Source organism: Meles meles, chromosome 16, assembly GCF_922984935.1.
Source record: "Meles meles chromosome 16, mMelMel3.1 paternal haplotype, whole genome shotgun sequence".
Taxonomy (NCBI): Eukaryota; Metazoa; Chordata; class Mammalia; order Carnivora; family Mustelidae; genus Meles; species Meles meles.
In genome coordinates, this window is record NC_060081.1 from 31,014,981 (window position 1) to 31,041,917 (window position 26,937).

The window sequence follows — 26,937 nt, forward strand, 5'->3', positions numbered from 1 at the left end:
CGCGCCGCGCGGTCTCTTCGATGGCTCCCCACCCGGCCTGGCCGGCCTGGAGCCGCCACTCCCCACAGCCCGGCCGGGGCGCCTTGCTGCCTCCGGCGCCTTCCGCGGGGCAGGGTCCTTGGGTGCTCCAGGACAGGCGGACACCCACCCTTTCGGGTCAGTTCGAGGCGCTGTCTCCCTGGTTGCGCTAGAGATGGGTGCTCCGAGGGCGGACCAGCGTTCAGCGGAGCAGAGGCGGGAGGCCTGGAGGGTGGAGCCCGGTCTTTGGGAAGCCTCCCTCCTTGCTCAGAGCTGAGCGCCCCTGGGAGGTCCTCCTTTCTTGCTCTGCCGCCGCCTCCTGTCCTGGTGACCCACGGAGAACACGTGAACCTACAGGCCCTCGGCACCCAGAGCCCAGCGTGGTCCTCAGGATGCCGCTGGCCGCTGCTCCCTGCTCTCTGAGGCTTCCTGTGCTCCTCACATGCTGCCCTCTGTGGAGCGGGAGAGGTCCTCCCAGGCAGCCCTCCTCTCGTCAGCTGGCCCTCCTCCTCACCCAGCACCCTGACCCCAGGCCAAGCCTGCAGGGCCCCCTTATGCAAGCTGGCCTCCAGCCTGCCCCTTGCGGGAGCAGAGACCCCTCTCCGCGACGCAGGGTCAGAGGGGTCTAAGTCAGGTGCTGCCTCCTGCTGGTCCCAGCCCCATCGCTCAGGTCAGTTCCTCCTGCCCACACCTGGGTGTGAGCACAGGACAAGAAGGGGTTTCCAGAGCCAGAGACCACATTCGCACAACTTTGGTCACCGCACAGGGTGACAGCTGTCCTGTGGCTTCCGTGGTTCCTGACAATCCCTGGCTGTGCCGTGTTCATCACTGACACCTGACCGCGGCCTAGCTCCTGCATGCGGAGGGGAGCTCACCTTGCCTGCAGGCTGTGGCTCTGCCCTTGACTTCCCGGGTCCATGGGGCCTGGGGTGGCTGCTGAACCAGGTGAGGCGTGAGAGCAGGGAAGCGGATGAGCGCTGGGTTTCCGCAGAGACTGTGGCTTGTGCGTTTCTGTCCTAGTCAGAGGCAAGACCCAGCCAGTAGCAACCCCTGGTAAACATAGGCTTTGGATTAAATTTCTGTCCACTTCATATTTGTTCCAACCTTTTTTCTTTCTGTTCTCAGGCCCATAATGGGGATCTTACAGCCAGGGAGACCTGCAAGGCTGGATTCTCTGAAGAAGACTACACCGCATTAATCTTGGAGAACATTCTGGAAGGAGAGAGTCTACTCAAAGGTAGGGGGCTTGGGGATGGGTGAGAAGAAATTGCGCGTCGTGCTCTGGATGGGGGAGACCTTTCCAGGAACAGGCAAGGTGGGGCTGCCTTTGAGCTGGGCTTTTTGCAAGATGATGGCTCCGAGGTCAGTGAGATGGGGAGTCGGGACCTCAAAAGCATTTTGCATCGCAGGTATTTTGCATTCAGCATGCCTGTCATTTTTGAGTGAGGTGAATCATTTCCTGGGCAACAAACTGGAATTCGGATGTAACGTCACCCAAATAATGTGCAGGGAGAGACTTCCTTGCTAAGTATTTTTATGTATGAAATTCTGGATTCTTAAATTATCCCTGCTTTAAAATGCATGATAAAGCAGACGTTGTTGGAGATACGATAAATAAGCCCACAGACGTTCTGTTCACAAATGTGGCATTCATTTTCATTACTGCCCCACTGACAACATGAAAACACACATGCAGGAGGGAACTACCAATTAGCTTTCTCGTAATTGTAGGATTAAATCCACATTTGTGATGGGAACATCAGAGGCAGCTTCAGAAGTCAAGTGACAGTAGATCATTCTGCATGTTGATCTGTTTCCCTTTCCAGACAAACTAATTAAACTTTCCATTTGCATGGGAGGGGAAATAAATCCGTTCTTCCTTCTGAGGATTCCAAATCCTACCACGAACACTGCAGCTGTGCGCCTTCCCAGAAGTAGCAGCTTTTAGCTGATTTCAGAGGGATGGAGGGAGCAAACTTTGGATAAGGCTTGAGAGCTAAATTTCGGCGCTCATGACTAAATAATCCTCACGCGGCTGACTTTCTCCCCAGTTTTGTGTTTTAGGAAATCTGGGATTTTCCCTTAAGAGCTGACAGGCTCCTCTGGGTGGGGAGAGGGTGAGAACACGCACACAGCAGGAGGCGAATTTCCAGGTCCTCTTCCTCGGAGGTGGGGCTTCATGGGCTTCCCTCGTTTGCACCTGGTTGTATGAATCAGGATTGTGAGCGGTTCCAAGTGCAGCTCTTCTTATGTGCTCGGTGTCGTCTGCGTTGGCTGCTAAGGGTATGATGCTGTTGACTCTTTCGTTTATTCCCCCCCAAAATAAAAATGAAAATGAAATTCCCAGCCGTTGACCAGAAGCAGAATGGGTGTGTTGCACAAGGAGGCTTATATTGGTAAGAGTTTTAGGCGCTGCTCTGTGAATTTTAGGAGGGTGGGCCACCTTTCAGGGTGTATTAGCCTACTGAGTGTCCCAGTGTGTGCGCTCGGGGAAGGCCCAGAAGATGCTCTCACACTCAGTGTTGTAGTGTCACACGTAGCAAGGGACACATGGTACCCCCGTTTCCTTGTCCAGAAGCTGGCATCCTGGGCCTCTCTGGGGATGGAGCCGCTCTTGATAAGATCGTGGGTATCAGTTTTATTCAGGAACCTAAGGAAAAGTACCTCTTAGTAAAGCCAAATGCTACCTACTGTGGAAGCGAATGGCAGATTCTCATACCTTTTATGATGAAATGTGGGATTTCTAACAGGCATATGGTCTCCGTCCTGGCTGCTTTGTGCTTCCAGGCTGAACTGACTTCTGCTCTTGGCGGGTGTCAGGGGAAATCTTGGCTACTGGCTGGACCTTGGCCAGCCCCCTAAACTGGACAGGCTTCACCCAGTGTGGAACGGAGAAGGTGAACCTGGACCAGCCTTCATCCCTTGAGGATGCACCACTCATGTGGGGGCATGTACTTATCCCTTAGACGAGGCCCAGCCCCACCCAGGTGGAGGGGGGAGGTGCAGGTGTCTCCCAGGCATCGGGACCTTCTCTCCCCCTCCTGTGGGACAGGCTAGAGCCCCGTTGCTTCTCCTGCACCTGTGTGTATCCTCTTCCCCTCACTGTTCTCAGGGACCAAGATGTTTTATATCTTAGAAATAATTTTTTATATGGAGGCAAAAGCTGACGCAGACACACACTCAAATCAGGGCAGATAAAAATTTCTCTTTTTATGTACGCTCTCTGCAAACCACAAGACCACAGGGAAGATGTGTACATCCAAAATAAAATAAAGCCACGATATTTCTGTTATTCTGGTAGGAATCAAGTTAAATAGATTGCTTATAATTGAGTTATTCCAACAGAGAGAGCTTAACCTTAATTTGACAGGCGAAGCTTCCCATAGTCAGGGTTTTATTGTAAGTGTCCTGAAAGCCATTAACGGCTGCTTGGTGGCTTCTTCTCTTTGCCTGAGGTCAGCTTACCAGCAGCCCCGAACATCCAGATTCCAGAAGGAGCGATTTGTTACACAGTAATTAACTTATTTATGATAAATGGATGGAAGAAATGTCGTGGCATTTTGTTTTATGTCTAAATGAAAAGCATTTGCATTCTAAAAATTTCATGCTAATTAGGCTTAAAATAGTTTTCCCCAATAGGGTAGCGGGCGCTACGGTATTGTGAACCTTGTCAGCAGCAGAGCCTCTAAGTCCAGCCGTGTGGGGCATCCGCTGGGCTGATTTGTAGTGTTCTTGGATCCCTTCCGAGCTGGGTTTCCTGTGCCTGCTTTCTCTGGCCAGCTCGCAAGCGTAGCCCCGTACCATTAGCAGTAGTGTTGTTTTCAGGATCGTTCACTTACGGCCATGATCACTGGTGCGTGGTAATATCTAAAGGAGGATGGTTAAGCCGTTTTCCTTAGGCCAAAATGGGACGTTCCGTGCGCCCTAGTTCAGTGTGGGGCATTTGCTGAGCTGCTGTCTTTTTCTCGGCTTTGTTACTAATTGACAGCCTGCCCACAGCTGAGGCAGTGAACTGCATTGCTCTCTCAAGGTGAGCAGAGTCCTGGAAAACCCAGACCAGCTTCGTGGCAAACCCCCCAAAGATGGGAGAGTGATAGGCTGTATAGTGGGAGCCCAGGACGCGTGGGTCCTATTAACCCTGGGTCCTGGACAGGAGTTGGTGTGTGAGTAGCCATGTCTGCTGGGGGCAGGAGGGCGTGGAGTCTGGATGGTAACCTCACAATACAGAGAAGAGGGGAGTGCTGTTTCTGAAGACTGCCTCGGGAAGCCTTTGTGCTCCCACTCTGCCTTAGCTCAGGGCAGTCCTGGGCAGCCCAGCCACACTCTGCTTCCTCCTCGGAGAACTTCTGCTCTCTGGGTCAGCATCTCTCTTGCTGAAACAGGAGGGTTCACGAAGGCAGCAGCTCCGGCACTCTGCTGTGCTGTTTTAGATCATCTCAGAGTGTGCTCAGCCAACAGGATTAAACCCCATTACCAGAACCTTAAATGAAGGGGCTTAATTTTTCTCATGTGATGGTGAAGAGAGATGGTCAGGGGCTGGAGCAGCTTGTGACCGCCATTATCACTACCTGATCTTTATTCTGCTGTCTGTGGCTTGTCAGCCCGGTTTACTACCTCCTAGTTGTAAGTTGTAAACTGGCTGCTGTGGCTCCGGCCATTGCATTTGAGTTTGGAGCAGGATAAAGGAGGGAGGAGGGGCACCATTTGCATCCCTTCCCTGCGGGAGGAGATCAAGCACTTTCTTGAGATGCTTGCTGTTCTCCTTGGCTACAACTAGGTCACATGCCACTCCCAGCTGAGAGGGATGGGGAGGCTGGGATGCAGAGAATTGCTGGGAAGCAGAGAATTGTGTCGTCGTATTTGGGTTAGAGCTATTTTGATCCACCACCTGGTAGATCCATCTCCTTGGAGCAAGTAAGATTCTGTTTTAGGAAGGAAGGAGGGAGGAATGGATATGGAGGAGATAAGCATGGGTGTCTGCCCTTTAAGGCTGTGGCTTCCAGCATAGTCCCTAAATGTACTCTGGAATGAATGACTCATTTGCATACTAAGGCCCAGACAGGGAGGGATGGGAGAGGGAGGGAGGTATGGGAGAGGGAGAGATGGAACAGGGAGGGATGGGAGAGGGAGGGATGGGGGAAGAGCCCACATGCAGATGTTTGGCATCAGCACCTAAGAATTGTGCACAGTGTTATGGGCAGGGCCAGAGGTACCACTATCTTATCTTGACAAGTATAGCGACACTAGCCACTTCTCCAGGCAGGTGGGCTTGACCCCTGTGAGACGGGTCGCTCTTACTGGGGAAGAAGGCGTCAGGAGACACAGGACAAGAGGCTCAGCTGGTCTGCTGCCGAGCCACACCTGGCTTTGGGCCTGACCCGTGCGGTGGTGGCTGTGCAGTGAAAGTCTCAAATGAAATCGTGAATGAGCCCAAGAACGTGGACACTGTAACACATCTGGACCCCCTTGGTTCACCTGCCGGGGAGGGGGAGCTGCTTGGACACTCAGCTGGTAGTACTAATAAGAAACCACCCGCACGGGCTGCCTGTCCCGCGTCCACTCTCCCCGTCTTCCTCAGACTCCTACTCTGTGTTCAGCGTACGCACAGTCCTGTCCACGATGCTCACACGACAGGTGGACTCTGTTACACCGCGGTGGCAATATGGCCTGCTACGGCTAGGACCATCTGGTTAGGTTACTCTGTTCGACGAGGCTTCTGGGAAAGGATTTTTCCTTTTTCCTTCTTTCCTCCTGGTAGAGAGAAACCTATTCATCTGGCCTTGCCCTCTGCCTTTTCCCCTTACCTCTTCCTCCTGCCTGGAAGACAGACATGATGTGTGAGACACAGCAGCCATCTTGTGACTGTGAGGATGGTGGAGCGGGAACTAGATCCTAGGTGGCGTGCTTGAACCACATCCAGATAACCTCTGGGCTCGTTGTCCCCCTGAGAGGTGAGAAAACCAAGGCTGAAATACCTCAGTTGGGTTTTTTGTCCTTTTTAGTGAAGGCGATCCTGGGTGAGGGAAGCGAGTGCGGTGCCCGGCAGCAAGTAGCTGTCCTTCCCTCTGGAAGCCTGGAACACGTTTCATCCTCTGACTTGAGCCCAGCTTTGGGGGGACCCGCTACCCATCCTTTGTTCCTTGGGCCTCGGTCTTACTCTTTCTGTAGCGGCTCTGCTCCTTGTGGTCTCGAATCCATGTCCAGCACCCCGGATCGCAGAGCATACACCGTGGTGCTCGGTACATGTTTGCCGAGCGGATGAAATGAACAGTCAACCACGTTCGTGTCCGGGCCAGGATGTGGATGAATCATTCAATGTAGGAAGCCAGGCTGCCTGTCTGCCCCGCCCATCGGGGAATATGCAGTCTCCACTGGCTCTCTTAGCCGCCCTCCTCCAGGAAGCAAGGGGAGCAGGCCTGGGGTCTCTGACTGCAGTGCTGACTAGCTCCGGGGGATCTCGGCTGCACGAGGGGTGGAGGTGAGGGCGGCCACGCAGGACTGCTTCCTGACCGGCGGCTCCACTGGCCTCACACCAGCACATCTCTTGCTCTGGAAGCCGGAGGAACCCTCCTTTTGGAGACCTGCACTGAGACCTGCTTGGCTTCTGTTGGCAGCCATCTCCGGGGTCCCCGAGAAGGAGCCCCCAGAACCTTCTGTGGAGCGCTCGCTGGAGACGGTGATGCCCCTCTGGCTGTCTTTGGGGCCAGCCTTGCCATTTCGCGGTCGCTTGGGCTCTCAGGTCTGGCTGCCCGGGTGTCTCCAGGGCCCCCCATGATAGGTCTCCAGGTCTACCCCCTCGCTCCCTGCAATCCCTCCATCTCTGCATCTTTGAAACATGCTTAAGCAGATGCCAGAACTAATCACCAGCTGAGAACAAGGGAACAAGCAAGGGTTCGTCCTTCCAAAGAATGTGCTGGTTATTCTATTTGAAGGAGCAAGTTTGACTTCGAGTGAATTCCATCACGACAAAACACCATACTGCGTGCGGGTTCCTGTGCACCAAGGGCGGTAGAGCTCCCCACCTCACGTGTTATGAAGCCTCATGGGACAGGCTCCCTGCTTTTAGTTCCCAGAGGGGGACGTGGAAAGTTGCCCGCTGGCCTGCTTTTGTCACAAGGTTCAGAATTTGGGTGACTTTTTGCCCTGGCTTTAGGCTGCCCTCTCCTGGTGTTTCAGGCTGGCTCCCTGACTTCTGCGCTTCAACAAAAGAGAACAAAACAACAAAGCTAGGTAGTTATCTTTGGTGGGTGTGTTCTTTCTCCCATTCCCCTTCCTGACTGCCATCGGGGCAAGCTGGTGCATGTGAGGACTTCCCGGGCACTGACACACCTGCTCCCTTGACGCCTCCGAGACACCTGGGGCCTTGGGGCATTTGCAGGTCCTGCCCTAGCCCTGCTGGGTCTGCGCAGAGCACCCTGTGACTGTGCAATCCCCCGCCCGCCTTCGCAGGCAGGAGTTCTCTTGGGTCGCGGATCCGGCTGTTCCGTAGTTAGCCCGCATAGTTAGTGGCTTGATAGACACAAATTTAGCTGCTTGCTGTTCTGGAAACCGGAAGTCCAGCAGGGCCAATCTCCAGGCGGCCGTGAAGGCGTGGGCTGAGCTCATTCTTCCTGGCGGTCCCGGGGCAGAGTCTGTGGTCAGGACATGCCAGTGCTCGGACACCCCGTGCCGCTCATCCAGTCCCGCCTCGTTCCTGGGGCTCCCACCCCGCTCCCCACCATGCCCCGTGTCCCTAGTGCCGCTGGGAGCCATGGGGGGAGCAGGCTGCAGAGCCCACAGCAGCTCAAGGCTTCCAAAGGCTCCTTGTTTGGCTTCACTGATTTCCTGCCGGCAGCATGTGGGGATTTAGGAAGGATTAAGGTAAGCCTTCAGCTGACAGATAAATATCCACAGATAAATATCCACTAGCACAAGAGTCCCTCCCCCTGCCTCGGATGGGAGGAGGGGAGGACAGTCCTTGTGGTGGAGGACGGGAGCTTCCCTGCCCAGGCCGAGGCCCCAGGAGAAGCCGCAGGGGCGGAGGGAGGACTTCCTGGCCTGCCATGGGTGCATTTTCCATTTGGAATCCAGATTCGTTATGTTCCAGCCCCTGGGTGGGGGGTGCAAACCCGTGTCTGTCCATGAAGGATCCTTTTCTCTCTGAGCAGGACGGAGGAGGGCGGTGCCCCCCACCCCCGAGTCCTCCTTCGGGGCTGTGCACCTGTTTGTTCACCCGACATGGAGAAATGTTGGATCTTTGTCTCGCGTTGATTTTGCTGCCAAATGTAACTTTGAACACTGTTGACGCTGATCTGCTGGAAAGCTGAGGGGGGCCTCAGTGTCCGTGTTTGCTAAGCACGCGGTCCCAGGCTTCTGCTGCCTGCAAGGCTGAGGGAGAAGGGGGGGAAGTCACGGGCATCCTTGGGACAGGGGCCTGGCTGGCTGCCCTCCTCTCTGTGGGCCTCAGCTTCCTTATCTGAAGAGCAGAGGCCTAGCACGTCCAAGCGTGGTTGGGGAGCTGCGTGCCTGGGGACACTGGTGACACCCGCAGGCCCCTGCATCCCCTCCCAGACCTACCATAGTGGGTCTAATGGTGGACACCCTGAGAGTCATCTATCGGCACTTTGTTTGGAGAAGAGGTCTTGGCAGACATAATTAAGTAAGGTTCCTGAGATGAGATTGTCCCGGATGGTCTGGGGGCCCAATCCAAGGACAGGTGTCCTCATAAGACACAGAAGAGCAGAGACACAGACACAGGAGGAGCCACAGGAAGGGAGGCAGAGGGAGAGAGATGCCGCCACGACCTCAGGATGGCTGGAGAGGCCGGGAGCTCGAAGAGGCAGGAGGGACCCTGCCCTGGAGCCTCCCGGGGGCAGCATCACCCTTCCCACAGCTTGAACCTCAGACGCCAGCTTCTGGAACATCAAGAGAATAAGTTCCTGTTATTTTAACCCCCTGAGCTTGTGGTCATTTGCTACAGGAGCCCCGGGATGCTCAGACACCCGGTGCATCAGAAATCTAGGGCTGGGCCCTGGGGAGCTGCAGGATTGATCTGTCCCCCAGGGAAGTTGGTGCTGCTTCAAGCCGAAGACCTCAGGTCAAGAGGGATTTTAGCCTCAGAATCCCAGGGTCAGCAGAAACCACGTTATTCCCAAGGGCGTCTGCCGGGTGGTAGGTGGCGTCTGAGCGCACAGCTCGGGCGGGCGGCAGGCAAAATGCTGGGAGCGTCCACCCCACAGGGATGGTGCACAAGGCCCTTTGTGGCAGAGACCCCTGTCCTGTCTTCAAAAGTGTGACCTGGAACAACGCCATCAGGACTGAAATGTCCATGGAACAGTTGCTCTCATCCCATTAGCATCCCTGGTCAGATGCCATCATCACGAGGGTCAGAGCTGGGAGCAGATCGCGTGGTGACGTCATCAATGCTTTGTTGGTCTGTCTGTGGGCATGGTCAGCGGAACCCCGGGCTCCAGGGGAGGAGGGCTCGCTTCTGCTGCTGTCCAGACGCCGAGGCCGGCGGGAAGGCGCGGGCATTTACAGAACGTGCCTCTTCTCTCCCTAAAACTGCTTTGCCCAGCAAATGCAAAAAGGCCTTATTTCTGGCTCCGCGAGTTGAGTTCCCTGTGCTTCCAGCAGCCGCATTTTTGCTGCCTGGCTGCTCGGTTTCTCCAAAAGCAGAGGTTCGCACGCTTGTTCTGGGCCAGTCCCTGCCACCGCCCTTTCCTACTGCTGCATGGGGATGGCCTTGTGTATCCTTGGGGACCGTCGCTTCCCTGTCCGCAGGTGTGTGGGTGCCGGGGGAGCTCAGGGCCCCTCGGAGAGTCAGCGGCTGCTGTGTCCTGCAGCCTGGCTGTCCTGACTCTTGTGGGGTCTGGGGTGGGACTGGCCCATCCCTCCCTGAGAAGAACTGTGGCAGCTGGACTCACGATGTCTTGGGTCCCCAAGCTCTGCTCGCACTGGGCCCCAGGGTCACGTCTTCTGTTCTCCACGAGTGCCTCTGGTCGCAGGGGCCGAGGGGAAAGGGCCCTCGCTGGGACTGCCAGGGGCTGCTTTCTTGCTCCGTCCCAGGCTCAGGCCAGTTCGCAGTCTGGAGGGATTTCAAGGAGAAAGACGCCCTATTTCCCTTTCTTATTTTTCTTCAGTGAGATGCTGGCAGAGGGAAGCCTCGGCTGGCTGGTCGGACGGGACACCTACGGGCGTTTGAACACCGTGCGTAGGATGAGCCTCATGTGTGGCTGCCTTTGGCGAGCACGGGAAGCCCCATGCTGGTCCTGGTGTCTGGCCCTTGTCCCGGTGTCGTAGGACTGCCACCCGTCCCACAGGTTGAGGCTCCTCTGTGCTGGGGACCGCGCTGGTGCCTCCCTGGGGCCTGCCAGACCCATCCGCACAACCACCCTGTGAGGCAGGCCCCCTTCCCCTGCTTGGGGACGCCGATGTGTTCCGCTTTGGGGCCCCTCGTTCACGGTCCTGCGCTGGTGCCGAGGAGCCCGGGTGGAGGTGGGCAGACTGTCGCCTGAGGCCACCCCTGCCGTGGGCACCGCAGCCTCGGATGTTCCCCGTGGACACGGGGCACCCTGTGGTCCATGTCTGAGCGGCTTCCAAGGGCCCGGACTCCCATCCACTGTGTGGCCGCAGGTGTACGTCCCGGGGAACCTTCCAGAGCGCCCACTGTAAGAAGACATGTGGTTCCGATGGCAGGTGCAGGTCTGGAGGGCCGGTGGGGTAATGCAGGTGGGCGGTGCCCGGCCTGGGGAGCATGAACACCGGGCCACACCGCTGCTGCTGCCGCCGCTCAGCCAAGTAGAGCCTGGTCGGCAGAAGCTCTGCTTCCTGGAGGCCCTGGGGAGCCCACATGCAGGCCCTAGCCAGGAGTAGACCCTCTGAGACAACACCGCATTCCTGATGCGGGGCCCGGACCTCCGTGGCCGTGGGCGCCTCTCTTTTCGGTGCAGCCCCAGTTGTAGGTGGATGAGCTCAGATGCTCGTCTTGAGGGTCGAGCCCTGAGATGCGGGGACCCAGCCTTTGATGCCGTCAGTTTTCTGTTAGACGCAGCTCTGTTCGATAGGTCTTTATGGATGTGTTGGGGAACATTTTCCTTCTTGGCCTTTCGTGTTTTATGTGCAGCCAGAGACCTTTCGGCAAAAGGCATGTTTTTAAAAATTGAATAAACAAATTACGGCTTCTTGAAAGCTCTGTCGGCTCAGGGAGGGCCACGGGAGCCTGAGTTGTTCACTGTGGTTACTTGTTAACAGGGTTCTGGTGTGATTAGATCTTCAGGGTGTTTTTGGTGCTGGGGTGGGGAAGGACCAGGGGGGTGGGAAGCTGACCGAGCTAGGTGTTGGCGCACAGGGTCGCCCTCTGTAAAGCTGGGCGCTTGTTTCTTAAACCACCTTGTGCTTTCTGACCTTCCCTTGTGCGGAGAAGGGATCATGCCACTTACCTCATCTGTCCTACCATCCTAAGATAACAACAGATTACCAGGAAGGGCTGCAGAAGAGAAGACTGTGATCAAACGTCTGCAAAACGATAGAACCTATGTTTTCTGGAGAACAGGGAGGCTCCAGGATGACTGGTTTTTTCCATTAAAGGAGCTGGACAGCTTAAGGATTGATCTGCAGAGAAGTGTGAGATACGCTTCCATGTGGGGAAAAAAATACACGCTTAAAAGGTTAATGGCTGGTAAACGTCAATTTTCTACAATCCTGGCTAATAAAAATATGTTATGAGACAGAAAACATCATGCTGCCAAAATTACAGAGGCCTTTGAAATCCATTTGAAGTCTTGGATCCTTTGAAAATGACTGGGGGGGAGGGTGAGAGCTTCAGGTCTTTTCCTTCCTGGTGGAGTGATGGCACCTTTGCGGGAAGGCGCAGCGTCTCCGAAGGGGCGGGGTCTTTCTCTGGGAATTTTTGGTCGAAAAGGAACAGGCGCTCTGCATTCCTAGGCCTGGAGTCTTTGCTTGGGCAGCCCTGTCCACCGCCGCACAGGTGTCCTGTGCTGGTGGGTCTTTGAGATGGCCCTGCGTCGGGGATTTGCGTTCGAAACGCTGTAAGCACGGTAGTCCCTAAAAACCTCTGATTTCTTTTTTATTTTTTTTAAGCTTTATTATATTTTTTCAGTGTTCCAAGAAAAACCTCTGGTTTTTTAAACATGATGATGGCGACAGCCTTTTGTGACAGCCCCTAAAATTAGAATGGGCTTGTCTCCGCTCTTTGGGTAGGGATTCCAGCACACAGAGATTCTGGAACTTCCTGGAGTCTCCCGGGGAGAACCTGGGAGACTGGAGACTCAGGGTCTCCTCATCTTAGCCTCTACACATCCCCTGTCCTGTTTGCTTTCCTTGGATGCAAGTTTGAGTGGGCAGAGCAGATGCCTGGGCACCTAGAGAAAACCAGCGGGGAGAAGAAGTGCTCGTCAGGTGTTACTTTCCCCGGGGTCCTGCAGGTCCTGCGTCTTCTGCTGGATTTAATCAAGGCTCTCGACAAGGGAGCCGCTTCTCCTGGAGCGATGGACGACAGCCCTCGCTTCCAGCCTGGCTGACTCAGTGCAGCGGAGGGTCTTGCGGGCCACCTTCCTGATTCCTTACATTCCCCTTGGGTGGGCACGGGGCCGTGGGCTGAATTCCAGCTTGTTGTGACGCCGCAGCAGAGAGGCTCCCGTGTCTGAAGGTCTCTCGGCCTCCCTGACATGGCGCTGGTGCCTCTCACCTGTCCTCGTCACATGGTGCATGAGGCCTTGAGAATCTAGGAAAGGAACTTGATTTTCCAGCGGGGTGAGCCTGGAGAGATTGTACCTCCCCCGGGGATGGGAGAGGAGGTGTCACTCCCTGGATGGGCCCATCCCAACATAAGAGAATCTTACTTTTGCCTTTTCCCAGGGGAAACATTAAAACAGAGGGCAGCTGGGGCCTCACCAACACACCAAGGTTTGGGTCCGGATAGGTTGGGGCTCTTGGGACCGACCCACTTGGGTTTACGTGGGCTGACTGGGGGCAGGGGGTGGGGGAAGGGGGCCGAAGGATGGCGGCCCGAGAGCAGGGGTACTTGGGAATAGGACTCGGTTGCCTCCTTTCTCTTGGATTCTGTCCTGAGTGGTGTTTCCTCCCTTTAAAAAAGAGGCAGCGAGAAGAGAGTTCTTTCTAAGCCAGGCCTCCACGCTCTCGGGAGCGCTGGCGTGGGGCTTGGGACTGCTGGAGACATGCCCCATTGTTGGCCTCTAAAAGGAGGATTCTGGAAGGATATCATTCTGGGATGTGCCCACAAAAGTCCCCCGGTGGCTTCCTTAGGTTGCCGCTTCAAGGAGGCACTAATTAATCATGTCCAGCAACTACGGGGGAGCCGGGGCCGCTCCCAAGACCAGGAGGCAGCAGCCCACCCTCTGTCTGTCCGCTCTCCACACAGGCAGAAAATTGCATTGTTTCCTCCCTCTGGAAGGTGGTTATTTCATCAGGAAGCCACCCCCTCCTGGCGGTTATCTAGAAATTGCCTCACTGCATTTCTCCCTTATTGGTTCTGAAATAATATTGTTTCCGTCTTACTTAAATGCCACACAGGTTCAAATTTCTGTTGTTGTCAATGACACTCCAGATGATGGCCTTGTTTATTGCCAGAGACCCCGGTCACTCTCGAGGAGGGCAGATTGATGGGGAGGGCGCCTGGGACTCTGGCCGCTCGTCTGTGTCTTCCTGCAAAGAGTCCCGAGTTCCAAGAGCCAGGCAGGAGCTGTGGAGGCAAACCCTTATCTATTTATTTCCAAACGTATTGTGCCGTTCATCTCCACTCACTGTCTCCCAGGGGAACTGCTCTTCATGAGACAGGAGCCTCTCTCCAGAAAGGCATTTGATTTTTGATGTAAGGGAGGGATTAATGCCGCTGGATTTTGATAAGGCCGGCCGTCTAGTGTGGCACAGACATGCTTGTCCTGCCCGTATCGCTGAGTCGGTTCGTTACACGGGAGCACAGCGGAGCGGCAATACGGGTGTGCAGAGAGAATTGTAGTTTTGCTATTTAAAAAATAAGTCTAGTGCTTTACAATGTTAAAATGATAACTTGTTTAGGGAAACTCACAGTGCCTGTCTTTTAGCACAGAAAAACCTCTTCTAGCGGCTTGACTTGGATCCTCTTAATCTATTTTTATTTTCCTGAGCATAAATTAAAGCCTCATTCCTACTTGAACTCTTCAGCTAGAACGTGGGGCCAGAAGTGCATGTCTGCAGTGCCGACCTAAACATGTTTCCAGGACTCTACACCAATCATGAGCTGATGCCTTTGCTTGTAAATGATCTCCAGGGCTGAGATTAGATGTACTGTAATCTGGTTAGACTCTGCTAAGTAGCTTGATCTGTGGAGGATTTTCCTGATCCAGGTGTGAATCTTGGTGTCTTACCTGGGGATTGGGGGAGAGAGGATTAGAGGCCACATTTGTTCCGTGGATCAGTGTGATCCCATATTCCCGCCGTCCCCTTCTTCCTCACAGGGCAATGACGGGGCCGGTGTTCACACAGGCTCACCCACACTGCTGTTTCCCTTGTGGCCACGTCTGGTGTTTTGTGGGATGGATATCCGTGGAGGCCCCAGGTGGTGGTTAAACGATGCTTGATAATGGAGACTGGGCCTGTTATTCTAGAAGGCCATGGGGTCAAGGGCTGTTGGACAGAGAAAGGCGTGGGCGTCCCAAGATGCCACACCTTATTAATATTCCACATTGTTTATTTTGCTGTTGGTGGTGACATCTAGCTTCAGAAATGCATGTGGATCTTTGGATACCAGATCCACAGATACCAGAGCGGCTGCATCACTCTTTGGCCCATTAGTTAGGGGTCCCAGGGGGTCTTAGGCTCTCCAGGCCATGGTCCCAGGGCCCCTTTCCCTTTTTCTCCACACCACGCCCACCCCCTCTGGGGCCAGCATGGAGCCACCTGCTGGAGCAGCTGAAACTTGACATCCCTTCCTTTGCTGCTCTGCTCCTTTGTTTTGGCTGCCCTAGCTGCCCTTTGATCTGTGGGAACCTTCCAGGGCTGCTGCCTCCAATCCCATTTCTCCATGGAGCCCCATTCTGCTGCCTTCTCCTGTCCCTCTGCCTGAGCTAAGTGAGATTAATTATTTTCACCTCCGTTGTTTCATAGCTTTATTAAAGTATGTGATGATGTGGAGTTTCTTGGGTTCTCCTCCACGTCTGACAGAATTGTGGTCATGCTATGAATGTGAGTGTGTGTGCACATGTATGTGTGTGGCATTAGAGCTACAGATGTGTGGGAGGAGGTGTGCTAGGGAGCTGGAGAGCGGTGCCAGTTCCCCAGATCACCTACGAAGCCTCCCTCCCAGGAAGGATTCTTTGCAGGAAAAGGAGACGAGCTTTCTCGCACCTCTTGGAGGGGCAGAGGCTGGAATTGATAAGCAAGAAAATGTGAGAGCATGATCATTAGAGAAGGGTGGGCATCGAGTGGAAAAGTCAAAAGTGTTTTTCATTTTGCACCTCTGTGTTAGGGCTCATTCAGTGTATTTATTAAGCCATTATCAAAGCCAAGTAAGACAAGTGGGTCTTTGTCTAATGAACTTGCCCCTCTGTGGGCTGTGTTAGCTGCAGGTGTCCAGAGCATAACTGGATAACAGCGGTGGTTATTACGTGGTCTTCGGGCCAGACCGCCCCACCCTTTATCCACACAACGCAGTACACGAGGCTGACTTTTCCAGCTCCGGTTCCGACTTAGAACCCCAGGGTAGGTGCCGGCCAGAAGCCTGACAGAGTCTTCACATTTCAGGCCCCAGTGCCTTTCTCCAACTCGGGGCCTGTGCTGTGACCCAGCTATAAAGCACACGGGCTGCCATTTGGTAAACTTTTCCTGCTGGGTTACTTGGCTGGTCTGGATGTCGGCAAAGCAGAAAGTTCCACATCTGAGGGTCAGGGTGCCAAGGAGGCCCACCTGTTGATCTCTGCCTTAGGTTTTTAGTTACCTGACTCTTCATCCTGCCTGCCACCATGGCCCTGTCTGCGGGTAGCACTTCTCTGGAGGATGCGGTAGTTCTGCCAAGCGATGTCGGTCTCAGGGAGTGGAGATCTGGAGACACCTGTGTGTCTGCATGTACAGGAGTCAAGCTGCTTGACTGACCCCATTTCATCAATCCGTTCCCTCTCCTGGGCTTGTCGAGCCAGAGGCCTACTGAGATGAGGCAGTGATGTGGTGTTTCAGCGCTATGCACACACTCATTCTAGATACTGAAGCGTGCTCCTTCTGCATCAAGGATGTGTTTGTGTACTGTCTACAGTTGCCTTGCATGGTGGCCGCTGGGCTGGGGCAGCGTCCCATCCTGGTGCTCAGCCCACAGGAGCACGTCTGCCCAGGGCTCACTTGCTTTTCCCAGGAGACAAGTTCAGAAGGCACGAGAGACAGGCAATGTGGAGGGGAGTGGGAGTGCCAGGAAGCATGTTCTCTCTGCTGTAGAAGGATGGAGTCCAGGCTCTGCTGGGTCTCTGATGATGGCCTGTGGAGTCTGAGAGGCCTCCGAAAAAGGACAGCGCCCCAGGCACTCACAGTCACTGATCAATGCTGAATTGATGCACTCACTTCCCAAGTGGGGGCTGGCTTCATGTCCCAGCGGAGGGATCATTCCTTACTGGTGGACGTTTTGAGACAGATGGTCAGAGCCTCTGTTGCAGCAGAAATACTGAGACTTGCAAGGGTCGAGGGCTGAGGCCTGGGGTGGAGGTCTCTGTGCTGGCCCCCTCCTCCCTCCCGGGGCCGCCCTGCATTCCTTTACTTCCAGGTTGAGAAGCCACGTGGCCATGACTGCCATTCCCAAGAGCCATCCCTCCAAAGCAGAGAGTGCAGCCAGGAACATTCTAGAAGGTGGGCCGGGGCTGGCATAGTCAGACACGTCCTGCTAGCTCATGGTGTCCTCACAGCATCTTGCCGCCTGTTGGCTCTCACTGTCAGGTGCAGCCAGAAGAGGCTTCGGAGGCCGAGCTGGAGTGGGTTCCAGGGGCACTTGTGGCGTGCTGCCGCAGGCCCCACGCACCCTCTCCCTGCTCCGTCAGGCTCTCTGCGACACCGAGCTCCCGGTGCTTTCCTGGTTCCTGCTTCATATTGTGTGGGGGCCTCTGCTGGGACCACATCCCAGCCAGGCACCCTGTGCCTCTGCTCAGAGCTGTGCTCCGCCCCCTCGGCCCCCACACCCATGCGGCAGGGTTGCTGTTCAGAGCCCGTCACCTGTCACCCTCCCTGCACCGTGACATGGTCTCCCAGAGACACACACCCACTTCTGGCTGCACCCCAGCCTGAAGCAGGCTGAGCCCACGGGGACAGCCAGTCAGGGCTGATGGCTGAGCGGGTGATGGGGCCTGTGCTCCCCAGCGGGGTTTGTGTGCACATCCCTGCTTCCCTGACCCCTGCACGCTCTCTCGGCCCTTCATTCCTTTTCTCTGCTCTTCCCTGGGGAGTTCCCACCTCGCCTAGTCTCTGGTGTCAAGTCTGCCCCAGAGCCCCGGCCCCCGCCGGTGGCCAGGACCCCCTCCCCACACCTGTGGAGAGGGCTCCTCTGCTGTGGTGGGGCCTCCTTGGGGCGCAGCCTGGGGAGGTCAGGGGCCCGCTCTCCCTTTTCCCGCCCCCCACCATCGAGCCCCTGTGGGGCTGGTCACCCACGGCTGGAGGGAGACAGAGGGGGAGGTCTGGGAACGGGAGCATCCCCTCCGAGGTAGTGCCCTCGCCAGGCCCTGTGGGGGAACACAGATGTAGCCTGAGCTCCCAATGCCCAGGGATTGTGAGCAGAGCGAACCCTGATGTGAACCCTGATGTGAACATCTCTAGCCTGTGATGTTCTGGGAGTCAAGCCCCCAGCAGGTCGCTGGCCAAGTTGCAGGCCTCCACATATGATTGTGGGTCCAGCTCTGTTTCCAGTAACACAGTGGCTGTGTGGAGGCCAGCACCAATGGGAGGCTCTGACTCTGGTCTTGAAGACAGGTAACTGGAGAGAAGGGGATATCTTAGGGCCATGGTTGCAAGGCAGAAACCCTCCTCCAGTGGGTAGAGTCCAGGCCTGGGGTCATTGAATAGACATCCACACTGATCGTAGCCCCCCACTGTGCCCTGGACCTGTGACATGCTCTGGGGACACCCCCCACCACTAGCCGTGAGCCTTCGCTGCTGGGGATGGCTGGGCTGAGGTGGCTGTTCCCTGGGGCTGCACATGAGAAGGAGGTGAGGGGAGAAGCCTGGTGCAGAGAAAGCAGGGGCAGGGGTGCAGGTAGGTAGCAAGAGTAGGAACCTTATTTTGGTGTTAAATTACCATGAAGGAGGAAAAGTGGGTTTGAACTACACTTTGAACAAGTGTAGTTCAAACCCAGGCTGTTGGCGCCTGAAGGCCCCCAAGCATCAGGTCTGCGTGTGGGGCCTGTGGCACAGCTGGGGGACTGTCATAGTGCCCACAACGCCCGCAGTGCCAGGGACGGGGTCCTCCAGTGACGGAGACCCCCATCTTCTCTCCCAGCGTTGAGGACAGCGTCTGCACGTCCTGATTCCTGCAAACCTGATTTCTCATGGAGAGAGTGGGGCCAGGTGTGCAGCACAGATTTAATGGTGTTTTTTGCTTTTACCGGGCTTGTGTAAGAGCAGATCAGGCATTGTTATAAATCTCCCTGTTGAACACACGTACTTCCGTACGCTGAGTGGTCCCTGAGAACAGAAGCAGGGTCCAACTTGAGAGGGGACGTGGGGGGACCGCAGGGCGTGGCGTCCATGTATGACGTGCGTGCTTGCCACCCTGGTGGGGCTGGGGCCCTGGATGACCTCCCCAGGGGTCTGACCTTGCACGGGTGAGCAGGCGGCAGCCTCCCAGCTCTGTTCCGTCTCCATGCTCTTGGTGGTGAGCCCCCGTGGCTGATTTCCCATGGGGATGAGGTGTTCCCCATGCAAGTCACGAGTGCTAAAGAGAATAGGAGGGATGATGGTTCCGAGGGTCTGTCCCTCGGCTGGAATCCAGGGCACATGATGCTCTCTCCGCCTGGACACGTGGCTCTGAGCAGTCCACCTGCTCTGACCCAAAGTTTGTGGTGGGCAGGCCTCCCCCTTGCATGCCGGGATCCAGGCAGTGGCGTGTGGCCCCATGTGCACGTGTCACCCCCTCCATGACAGCACCACGAACCATGGCAGGGTTGTCCACGCAGCCGACCCCAAAGCCGGAGGGGACACGTGCTTGTAACCATGTCAGGGGAGAGACCCCAGACCTGTGCGTTCATCACGGGCCCCCCGTCGACTCTCCCAGCCCGACCGCCCACATGATAAACACGGGAGAACGCTCGGCCTCTGCAGACCCCGCAGGTTCTGTCCACACTTCCCACCTATTTGAACCTTTCTTTGAAAACCCCCACTGCTCCGGGATGGGGGAGGGGCATGGAGCAGGCGGCCCGGCAGGAGTGGGACGGAGGTTGAAGTAAGGCAAGAATGAACATAACACACTTCGGAGAAGACAGTTTCGTTTAAAAAGTGCCTTTCATCTCTCCCTTTTATATTAACATAACACTTTGTATTTTTAAAATGCCAAAAAAATTTTTTGGAAACTTGAAAAAGAGAAAAATACAAAGAAAATTCAGCGTAACTTTATCTCCCACGCCTGAAGAAAGCACTTTCTCATTTGGCGTGTCGTATGTGTGCATGCGTTTGTATGTGTGCGCGTGTGTGTGCACAGACTTGCACAGTTGGGATGTGTCGTAGGTGCATGTGTGCTGTGTGTTCAAGTTTTCATGTGACCGGCATGTTCCTCTTTCCACGTGTGTGTGCACAGACACACACGCATGTGTTTTGTGCATGGGAGTGCCTCTGTGGTGTGTTCGTGGGCTCGAACGTGTTAGCGTGTGTGCGAAGATGTGGGTGCTGTGTGTGGTGCTCACAAACATGTGTACGCGTGGTGTGGTTGAGTGTGCACACGCATGGCTTGCCACACACACGTACGGCCTGCATGTGGTGGGACAGGATGTTCCCAGGTCTTTGCGGCCAGACTTGACGCTGCAGCGAAGATCTTTGCAAACTCCTTTTACGGCACGGCTCTCGTTTCTTCGCGACAGGTCATTAGGAAGAGAATTCAGAGTTTCTGGTTAGAGCCTGTGTTTGTGACACCGTCCAGGACGCACTTGGTTAAAAGACGAGACTTGGTGCTGATCTGTGTTCCCGGGGAGGACGCTGGGGACGTGTGTGTCCCTGCACTAGTGGGACCACTCTTTTAAAACTGTGTCCCGGTGTGACCGATGTGACCGGTGTGACCAGAGTGACAGGGGTGGCATCAACTGCCCTGCATTTGCTTAGTCAGTGGAGAGGCTGGCCATTCAGAAAGTCTGTTTTTCCCTCCTCTTTCTTTTTCAAAATGGCACGTCCGCATTTGTTCCTATTCCCGCTGCAGGTGACTGTGGGGTGATGGGCGTGGCTGACACGGATGTAGGGATTCCTTTGGGGAAACCCGACCTCTGTCTTTAGGCTGCAAACACGCTTGCATTTCTGGGAGCCCCTTGCCACTGGCATTCCTCAGGGGGGTCCTGTGGTCTCTTACTCGGCTAGTCTCAGTGCATTCTTCATCTGCCCTGGTTGCTTAGTGTGTGCCGACGTGGGCTTCGTGTGCACCCGGCTCAGAGGTGCTGAAGCGGGTGGTTGATGGATCTCTCTCATCCAGACCATTTGTTTGTATTAATAAGTAAGCAAAACCCATCCGGACCGGCTGGAGCCCCTCCACAGGTTCTGTGAAAGGCAGTGTCGCTCCCTAAGGCCCGGAGCTGAGAGTTTAACCAGCCACGGGACCCGGTGGCCCAAGTGTTCTGGAGAGGGCCTGATGGTCATTCTTTCAGGCTCTGCTGTCCGGATGTTGGAGGACCCACACGACTGCTCTTGTGGCACAAAACCAGCCGTGGACAGGTGGTAAGGAAAGGTGGCTCTGTTCCAGGGAAACGTTATCCACATCTCCAGGCCAGGGACTGGACCCGACATGACACAGAGTCCCCTCTTCCTGCTTTCCTGCCAGACCCTCCTGTTTTCACTTTCCTTTCTCCTGGACACGTGGAGAGAAGGGCCCCTGGCCAGGACCTCGTGCCCCAAAGGCCTCATTCTTCGGTCTTCCTAGCCACCACCTGAAGCTCGGTGTTTTCAGTCCCATTCGACAGATGAGGAAGCTGAGACCAGCAAGCTGGGAGGACGTGGCCAAGGTCATGAGGAACCATGGCTGCCCGTGGAAAGTGTGGCTCAGAGCGGGGTCTGGTCTTGGGGCCAGAGGCCATAGTGTGTGTCCCCCAAGGCCTGAGCCGGCTGGAGGGGCCTTGGAGGACACAAGGACACGCAGACACAGAGCCACCCCGAGCCCGGCCAGGCCCCTCCAGCCCTGCCAAGGTGCTTCGTGTCGGGCAGACCCCTAACGGCGCTGGAACAGTGAGAGAAAGGAAATGGAACATTATTAACCACTGATGGATAGTGTATTCAGTTTCCAATTTAATGATCTGCAACTGCAAATCCAGGGTTAAGAATGAACCAATTTCTCACATCCTTTTTGCTCTGTTCATCCCAGGTAAGGAAATGAAAGGATTACTCCACAGTCGTGTGATCCAAATGTCAATGTTCTGCCTCGTTAGAGACGCGGGCGCGACTCCCCTGAAAGCCTGCACCATGGGGGTGATGTCGCGCAGCTCACCTGCTCGGAGTGGGGGCTGCTCGTGGGGGCATGGGAGCCTTCACAGGGAGGTTGTCCCCCGGTGCTGGAAGCCAGCTCCTCTCCAGGGCCCTAGACCCTTCCCGCCGCTCCTCCTTCCCACGCCCAAGCATCCCTTCCCTCCCGGCCAGCAGGGTGGCGTGGGCTGGCGGGGGGGGGTGGGGTGGGGGGCACCCCAGACCTGTGGCGGTGGGTGTTGGCACTGCCCATTCCCGCTTTCCTGGCAGGGCACTGAGAGATGAGGGGACAAGCGTTTGGGTTGATGGCGTGTTGACTAAATTGCATGCAGCTGGGTCCTCTCCTTCCCCACACCCTTGCGCAGAGAGCTGAGGGGGGGAAGCCGCCTGGGCTCTGTTCCATAGGCAGCTGGGGTGGGCACCCTCCTCCAAAGCCAGGCCCCCAGCTGTGCTGCAAGGGTGTGCGGGAGGAGCACTGCACCCCCCCCCCTTCCAGCACCACACTCGTCCCACAACAGGATTTTAGGAGTCCAGGTTTTTTAGCCATTCTGCACAGGACTGGATAGAACCTTCCAGATCAAGTGACTGAAGCTGGCGTGTTCTTCTCGCATGACTTGAGACGGAGGGCGGGGAGCTGCTGGTGGCAGTTCAGAAGCCAAGAGTGTTTGGTAGCTAATGCTTTTACTCAAGGAGAGAAATTATGAGCAAACACTTCTGCTCGGCAACATCGTGAAAACAAACATATGGCTGCAAAAACGCTTCTCAACACCCCTGCATGTTGGTCTGGTTCACAAGACACTGAGACCGAAAATAAAACAATGAGGAGGGATGTGTGTGCCAGCTTGCAGCGAAGAACCCCCGAATCGCTGACGGGTTCGTTTTCGCTGGGCAGATTTCAGAGCTGCATCTGTTACTTCTCCGGGAACACGCAGCCATCCTCTGGGCCCGCTTCCTGGGGCGCAGTGGGACTGATATCAGCCCAGGAGTCGTGGTCAGGGGTCCAGGTGGAAGGATGGCAGTGCTGACACCAGAACAGCCGGCCCACGTCATTTTACACACGGCTGACGTCACACTCCTTAACTGTGCTTCTTGAAACATCAGGCTTGGTGTAAAACAGTCGTTCCAGGTGGGATGCAGACGTGGGGTCCCTGCTCCCCACTCATGGCCCTGGCACCGAGTTCCCTCCATGAGTCGGCCTTCTCAGGGGTCGCAGTGCTCTCGGTGTCCAGAAGTCAAAGGCATGTGTGTGTGCATGAGAATATGTGTGCACATGTGTGCGAGTGTGTGCATGTGGGTGCATGCCCGTGACCTTGCCACACACCCAGGGACAGGCGGTCCTCACTCAGCCTGCAGGAGCTCGTCTTGAAAATGAAGACCATGATGGACACTGACGGGGCTGTGAGCCCTGAGCCCTGTCCCTTTCCACTGCAGCGTGACGTCACAGGGACACCCCGTGTGTGTGTGTGAGTGTGCACTGCACAGGACAGTGTGCTGGTGTGTGTGAGTGTGCATTGAACAGGATAGTGTGCCGGGGTACGTGTGAGTGTGTGCTGAACAGGACAGTGTGCCGGTGTGTGTGTGTGTGTGTGAGTGTGCGCTGAACAGGACAGTGTGCCGGTGTGTGTGTGAGTGTGCCCTGAACAGGACAGTGCTCCTGAGTCTGCAGCTGACACAGGCTCAGGACAGGCAGAGCGGGTTCTGACAAGTGCGGACTCATAGCCCTGGTGGCAGAGATTGCGGTGAGAACGTCACGGAGTATAACGGGCCGAACGGAGTCTCCTAGACAGATGCGCTGCCGTCTTCCCCGCCTGGGGTGTAGCTTTATTTGGGGAGAGAAGGGTCTTTGCAAATTTATTTAAGTTAACATGAGGTACTCCTGGATTAGGACGGGCTCTGCATCCATGAGCGGCGTCCCTACGAGAAAGGACGTTACCTCCAGTGGTCTGGCGGGTCACAGTGGACGCCAAGACTGGAGTGAGGCGTCTGCAAACAGGGGAGCAGGGGGTTCCCTCGAAGGAGTGGGCGGGACCCTGCCACAGGTGTCAGAGAGAATAGGCCCGACTTGGCTTCCGGCCTCCAGAGCTGGGAATGGTACGTTCTGCTTTAAGCTGCCGTGTCCGTGGTGGTGTTTCGGTCATGGGTGCACTGGAAAGCCAAGCACGAAGGTGTTGGTCCTCCTGTGTGCTGCTGACATCCCGTCTCAGTGAGAAGGGACCGTCTGCCCGGGGGGTGGGGGGTGTGCTCTGTCCCCGCTCGCTCTGAGATGGAGCAGCTGCCCCGTCCAGGCAGCGGGCCTTGTGTCCGGAATCTCTGGGTTTCCTGGTGGCCCCACAAGAGGCATGTCATCCCCCAGAGCCTCCCGGACACTCATAGCACTCCACCCTCATCTCCTTGGTTTGGTTCCTCCGCATCCCGCCTGACGGGAGCTTTGTCATAGCATATTCTGTGCAGGGACTAAAGCCCCAAACAGCGGCCTGCGGGAAGTGTCGGTGGCCCTTTGAAATCTGGGTGAGATTGGCCAGCATCATCCCTTTGGGCCTTGATTTGTGGCGAACATCTGGGGCTGGGTCACAACTGGCCCAGGTCACAACTGACCTGTTCAATATTTGTCACTTTCATTCATTCTGAAACTGGTTTTCTGTGACGTTCTATTATCTTAGATTTACACCTTATGCTTCCCCGTCTTCTCCTGAAACCTTGAGCTGCTGGAGGACAGGAGATGTGTGTGTGTGTGCACGCGCAGGTGTGTGTGTGCAGGTGTGTGTGCACAGGTGTGTGCGCGCAGGTGTGTGCACAGGTGTGTGTGTGTTCTATGAGTGTGTTTCTGTGTCTGTATTTTCCGGCGACATCTGAGGTTGAGCCGGACAATCCCTGTGTACATATTCCGTGCTTTACATCTTGTCTTTGCATCTGTGATGTTTCCCTCCATCTCGGGGAGAAAGAAACTTTGTATCCGGAGTGAGTGTTGCAGGGCTGAGTATAACACAGGCCTTTGGATCCGTTGCCACAACCTTAATTTCTAAGGTTAAATGTCTACAGATCCTATCAGAATCCAGTTAAGACGCTGATTCTGACTCCGAGGTTCTGGGCCAGGGCCTGAGGGTCCGTACCGCCCGCTGCTGCTGGGTGGGGAGCCCCCTTTAGGCCGCAGGGATCTGGAAGGTGCCACCCGCAGTTGTGAACCTCCTGGCATCATTCCAAGTCCCTGTGTCAATTCCCGCAAGACTGTAACCACCCCCAACTCCTTCCCATTCTCTGGCCTTCAGTTTCTCTCTCCCCATTGGTCTGAATGAAGGTACCACACCCTCTTTGGAGGGTGGTCTGATCACTCAGAACCAACAGCGTGGCTGGTGTTACATAAAGATGAGAACAAGCCGTCAAGACTTGGCATCGTCATTTCCACAGGTCAAGAAGAGGCCAAAGACGGAATGAAGGATGTGTCTGCGTCCCCAGGGCTCGGCACACACTTCAGCAGGGACCTGCAGGGAGACGTGTGGGCACTCCGAGCTCATGTGTGGCTGCATCTGGCTTCAAGTGTGGGCACGGGCACAGACTGATCCCACGGGATCGTAAGTAGACGGGCCTGCCATTCCTCTTGAGCCCCATGGGTCCTCTAACGGCGCCATCCTGCCATTCTCTGGTCTGTTCGTGGTTTAAGGATGTGGCCGGCCACGCTGCTATGCCTCCAGGTCCAAGCAGGAGGAGGCTGTGTGTCTGCTCTGTCCCTCGCTGTCACTCGTCAGAAGTTTGAGAGCTTGTGGTATTTTCATTGCTTGGGTTTCATTCTGCCTATTGAATTTAAGAGCCTTTCAGAGCATGCTGGGAGGGGCAATGATCATGAATCTGGACTCAACAAGTAGCCTTAGAACATGGTTGGCAAAACATCCCGGGTTCCTTGGAAACTTCCAGTTACAGGAAGTGGTTGATTGGCCATGTGGCCATGATGTCACAGAGTTTTTAAAACTTTGGACTGATGTATTGCTATATGCAAGACAAAAGGGCGGGGGGCACGTCCCAAGTGTCTGGACTACAAAACCTCACCACCTGAGCACACCGTGTAACCAGCACCGACGTATTAAGGGGCAGAGTGGGACCCACCCTCCAGGCCCTTCTCCAGAGTCTCCCCTCCTGGAGGGTCTGCGCCACCTGCGTGTGGCCTGATTTTGAACTTCAGGTCACTGGAGGCCCGTGGCCTCGACTCTCCTGCATCTGGCTTCTCTGGTCCCTCGGGATCACCCAGACGACGGCTTCTGTGTGTTCTGGGTCCCCTCTTCCTGTGGAGCCTGCCTTCCTGCAGAGGCGCCACGCCCTTCTGCCCTGTCTCCATGGGCGGTGCCATGGCAGGTGATGGCACGTGGGGCCCACGGCCCAGCCTTGTGCCACGCCTCCGCAGTGGCCCTTGGGAACACATTCCCTGCATCAACAGAGTGGCCGGGACTCCGGAAGCAGAGTGCACGTCGCAGCGGTGACCGTGGGGTGTGTCAGCGTTGAGCTTCAGTGCCGGGGAGGACGCAGCTTCTGCCTCTTTTGCCTGCTGCCTCTTCAGCCTCTTGCTTTTAAGTGTATGTGGAGTATTTTCCCACACATCTGGACCACACTAGGGGCGTGTGGTTTCCAAGGGCTCTGCAGAGGCTGCCTTTAATATTAAACACTGTATGCATACACACACTTAACCAAAGCTGTCACGAAACCACCCTGAGTCGCAAGGTTCGGGAGTGGGACTGGTTTGGCGGAGACTGAATTAGTGGGATCCACTGTCCTCTGTGGGGAGGGGAAGGCGGAGAGTGGTGGCCTCTGCGACACCCTCCTTCCTGCCCCATTATGTGGGAAAGCTGCGCAATTAATCTTTGTCCACCTGCAAATCCTGGCAAAAGTCAGACACGCCGGCAGCGTCTTGAGAATTTTCTGCCACTTTTGTTCATTGGAATAATCGCTTGAGCCGGGGGCTCGGTGGCGGTGGGGAGAGCCAGGGCTCACTGTTTGGCACGAGCCAGATAAAACGGGCAGCGCATCCTGTTACCGGGGGCCTGGCTTGCATTGCATAATGGGAACCCGTTCGGGCAGCTCCCCAAGGTCTTGCCTTAAAAGTGCATTTGCTGATGGCTGGTGGAGGAGCGACTGGTGCTCTGGCTTCTGGAGGTCAGGCTTTGCTGCCAGAAACCCGTCCCTGTGCCCGAAATAGCCCCCGCACACATCTGAATCCTCTCAGAACTGATCAGAGGCTGGGCCAGGCGAGCAGGCTGGCGGCCCGCAGCTGGCAGGAGAGTTGATCCCTGCTGGATCTGGGTTCTGACAGCTGGGCAA

At 55.7% G+C, this 26,937-nt stretch overlaps 1 long non-coding RNA gene across 1 annotated transcript; it reads left to right on the top strand.

The window, feature by feature from the left end:
* Positions 1-25,060, top strand: LOC123927194. The gene is made up of 3 exons (XR_006815382.1): positions 1-156; positions 1,144-1,255; positions 25,039-25,060. It is a non-coding gene; the product is annotated as an uncharacterized LOC123927194 (long non-coding RNA).
* Positions 25,061-26,937: the final 1,877 nt, after the last annotated feature.